Below are 4,826 nucleotides of genomic sequence, written 5' to 3'. Positions count from 1 at the left end.
TTCTAGACTTATATGCCTATTTTTTTGTAAAGATACTTTTATATTTAACTGATTTTAGAAGCTGGAAAGTGCTATTCCTGCTAGGTTGTTCTTGGAATATTTAACATTCTGCAATAACGTGGAAATGCTCACATAAACACTTTTATACACTAATTTTTTTTTTTTTTTTTTTTTTTTTTTTTTTTTTTGGTAAGCACTGGCTTTGTGAAAACCAGCCTGACTTTTCTAAGCATCCTGCTTTTGCTACTTTATGTACCCATGGAGTTAGTTGGACATAGAAGAGGTAGAGAACCAGACCCATATTTGTATACCTGGCTTGTGGTGCCTTGCCTTGCCTTCCTCTAGAGCTAGAATTCCAATGTAAAGGCACTTAGCAGTCCTGTCACAGCTCTTTCAAAGGCAACTCTCTTAGATACACTTCATCCCTGTTCTGGTTTGTTACAGGAATGTTTAGGCACAGAGGGGAAATCCTGGGGAGGGACCTGGTTAGGAGAACCTGAACTGTAGCCCTTAAATAATTACTGTATTCTAATGTCACATTCCCCTCCTGAACAAAGTTCCTCAGTAGTAAGAATCCTCTGTAGGGCTTCAATCTCTGCTATAATGTGACATTTAGAAAAAGGAATTACTTTTTAAATTTAAATAACAGTATTTTTAATGACACATAGGGTGAAAAAACCCCAAACCCAGCCCTCCTTGGTTTGGTGCTCTTTGCCATGAGTAGAGTTCACAGAGCTGCAGGAGGCATGTGCTTGTGGGCATATCTTTGTTCAGTTTTTAGGTCTCCTTTCAAAAATAGTTTAGGATGGCCCCTGGAAGTTGTGTTGATGGGGTTGTAGGAGTCAGGCTGTGCTCCCTTTCCCAGGGAATTATCCCTGGAGTGCAGAGTCCACCCACAGCCAGGAGTTCCTGGGCTGCTGCAAGCAAACCCCCACCTCCTTAAACACCAGCTCTGGCTTCTGGAGATAATCCGTTCCCTCTGCTGCTCAGGCAGCCTTCAAACCATTCTCCTTCTCCCTCAGTGTCTTAATTGTGTCTGAGAGCTTGTAAACAGAGCTCAGGCTCTGTCTGTGACCAGTGGATTCCTTATCTGGGCTCAGCGGAGCCTTTCCCTGGGAGGTGGAATTCCAGTGAGCACCAGCTTGGCACTGTGAGCTGTCCTGGCTGTCTCTCCGGCTTCCTGCTGCAGTTTTGTTGTGGCAGGAGCTGCCCAGCCCCTCCTGGCTGGGGCAGGGAGCAGGAATCTGGTGGAGAGGAGCAGCTCCCAGCTCCGTAGGTGATCCCTGCAGAGCAGCGGGGAAAGGCAGCGTCTGGTGTGGGCAGAGCACTTTCATCTGGCCCCAATCACCAGCTCCACACTAATTAAAAAAAGCCCTTTCATAACTATGTAAATTCTTGACTTCTGTCAACTTGTTTACAATCTGATCTTTAAATGCATTTTTAATTTCATCAAACAGCAATTAATCTACCCCCTGTTTAAATTTAAAATGCTGCTTCTAGCCCCTTCTCCAATTTAAAAACAGCAGTTACCCTTTCAAGTAGGCATTCCAGTTTGCAAGTTGGTTGCATGTATTAGCATGCTGAATAACTTACTTTATTCTCAAGCTGAAATATGCTTAAATTCGCATTAAAACAGGTGACTTGTGTATTTCCTGAACACAAAGGGAAAATCCATCACCTGCACCCTGTTTTTGTGTGGGAGAACAGATTATCCTAGGTGCATTCTTATGTTATTTTTTCCCCTTAACTAAGCTTTCCTTCTTGAAGAGATCCCTGCTGTGGAAAGGCTGCCTGCTGAACAAGAGGTGCGTGGGGCTTGTGAAATAATTCCATCCCCTCCACAGCCTCCCTGTCCATCTCTTTCTTGCATGTCCCACACAGGCAGTCTCAGCTTTTAGCTTTGCATTTTCCCATAAAATCCCTCTTTTCTCCACACTGGGCATGTCCAAACTGATCGAGAGCTGCGTGCAGCTCCGTGATAAGGAGAGAGATGTAATCAAATTTTTATGCTAAAGCAGCAAATTAGCATTTGGTATCAAAGGAGCACAGACAGGAATAAATGGGAGCTGCTGGAGCCAAACCCACCGATGCCTATCTGGGTGCAGAACAAAAAAGTGGTGAAGTGCAGCCAACTCTGCTCTTTGCCACTCAGAACCAGCTGAACACATCCAGAGAATTATTTTTTTCAGGAGAAGGCTGTAACCCAAGTGAGAAATGCTCCATCTGCCTCAGACCCTTGTGCCACCAACTCTTGTGTTCTATTTCTGGAGGGAGTGGGAGCAGGAGGAGGGGATGGAGACTCCCCAGACAGGACATCAAGGATTGGAGCATGGTTTGCAGAAATACTTGAAGAGTTGACACAATTTGTTGTAGTTTGCTTATGTCTTTCACTTTCTGGAACATCTTTTACAGATATACCAGTATACTGCTGGCAGCTATTGTTAAATAAAATTATATTTTCACTACCAAGCAGATCTTTCTCTTATTTCTGAAGGTTTTGTGGGTAATCCAGGACTGTAGAGGTGATGGGCTGAACTACTCAACACAACTTATTAGTAATTATAATTCACCATTTTTGGCCTTCAGGTTTAGGGTTTTTTCAGTGATGATGTGATTTAAGGCAGAATTAGTGTTATTTCTAACATTATAACCAGCTGCGGTGCCCCTGAAAATTTAGAACTTCCTTAAAATTAAGAAAAATAATGACTTTCTACAATTTCTTTAGGAAAAGTGAGAGGTTTTTTGTTTTTGGTTTTTTTTTCAGATTTTTCAGTGGAAAGTTAAGAACAGATCATGGTAGCTTGATTTTCTATGGAATACAGATTTTCAGAGATGTGTGAGATTGGATTAAAAAGACATAAAAAAAAATATCTCAAGCTTGGATCAACTTTATCCTCTGAGTGTCCATTTCAGCAGTTGAGGTTGAATTGATCCCATTACAGAATTCCTGGATTTCAGAGCTCATGTTCTGAGTTCCAGATGGGTTTCTTTGCTGTCTTTTCCTTTCAAATGAAATGCAGCAGCTCTGGCAGCACCAAAGTGTTTTTTAATCTGGGTTGGTGTTTTTCCAGGACTGCCAAAAACTGTGACTGAGCGAGCTGGGGTCGTGATGGACACGTTTAAAAGTAATCACAGTCATGGAGGTGAATTACTCATGAGGTAATTAATGAAAAGCTTTAATTTCAGGGGACAGCCAGAGCCTGGCATGGATGAGGGGAGCAGCCCTTCTCCCCACTGGGCCTGGATAAATTTGGGATGAGCTCTCCAGGCTGATGCTGGATGTTTTCCAGAGCTGGGAGAAGAGAACTCATGATTCTTTGACTCAAGAGAAGAACTGCTGTGTTCTTACCACCGGACAGGGAGATGAAAACAGTTGCTAAACAAAGATCAAACATGTGAACTTTATAAATAAACAAACAAAATTGATGCTAAGGGACGTCTCAACTCCTTGCCTACGGCAAAGGGCTTGGCAGGACCTAGGGAATGACTTTGTCAGTTTGCACACGGAATTCTTATTTTAAAGAGGCTGATTAAAGTGATACTGCTCCTCTTAATGAGTCTGGAGGCAGCTCTGGTGAAAACATCCCTGTCCACGTGCGGGGGGAGCATGGGGGAGAGGAGAAATCATCTCTAGGTGCAGAGCACAGCAGTGCTCTAAATCTAAATGATCTCCAGTGATTAAAAATGCTGATTGGGGCAGTCAGACACTGAGGGCAGCAGGCTGAGGAGGCAGCCAAGGAGGGAGCTGGGCAGGGCTCAGCAGCAGGGGCTGCTTTGGTCTGCTGTGCATTCCCAGCCCTGGCCAGGCCTGCACAGGGGGGGTTTGGGACCTGGACCATGCAAGGATTGCTCAATGTCTTACAGAAAGTTGGTGCTTGGAGTGGGAGCAGAACAAGCAGCAAAACCAGTTATTTGTAGTTTTCTTCCTTCTGTCCAGGGGGACAAGAACTGCTGTGGGTCAGAGTCTCCCCAGCATGGAGACTGCTCAGTCCTGGCTCCCCATCCCAGCATCAAGAACTCTCCATCCTCAGCTTCTCCTGGTTTTCTCCCTTGCTTCCATGACTTTGCTGCTGCCTCTACCCAGATGTTTGTGACACAGAGCAGCCCTAGGGGGGTTCCTCCTGCAGGGAGCCCAGGAGCTCCAAGCAGTTTCTCCCAGCTGCTCTGTGCTCATCCTGCTGCGTGCACTCAGCTCTCCCGGGAGAACTCCAGCTCCTGGACACTCCTGCCACTGGGGGCTGCCAGAAAAAAGATGAAGAGACCCCCCAGTTGTGTTCCTGAGCCATTTCCTGCCTGAGGCTTTGCTGCCTTTAAACACAGAGCAGCAGAGCTGGATCCTGTGAACAGCCACGAGGAGCTCCTGCACAGCTGTTGGAGGTTGTTTTTGGGGTGAAGTTCTTGTTGGGAAGAGCCTGGTGAGGAATGAGATGATCTGGATCCCTGGAGTTGACTTTTGAGGCCACGAGTTCATTTCTTGTCTGTGTCAGGCAGGCTGTTCCCATTTGTCGTGGAAATGTGGGGTAATTAAAATGTGGGGTGAACTATTCCCCTTTCTTTGATTGGCTGTTTTTTTCCATTTCAGTTAATTTCATTTCAGAAATTCAAAGTGATCATTTCCTTTGGAAGATTTTGGTGGGATTTCCCATCTGTAGGTGGAATCATCTCCCTCTGGGAGCTGAGTGGGGACCCTTTGGAGGGCAGAGCTGGAGCTGCCCTGGCCCAAACCCTCATGTGTGGCTCCAGACGAGTCCCAGCACTGCTGCACCTCCTGCCAGGAGCCTCCTGGGGTGAAGAGGGGACCTGAGGTCGCTGCCCTGGAGGCTGCC

Source organism: Zosterops lateralis, assembly GCF_965231275.1.
Source record: "Zosterops lateralis genome assembly, chromosome: 28".
NCBI lineage: Eukaryota > Metazoa > Chordata > Aves > Passeriformes > Zosteropidae > Zosterops > Zosterops lateralis.
This window is presented reverse-complemented; position numbering follows the sequence as displayed.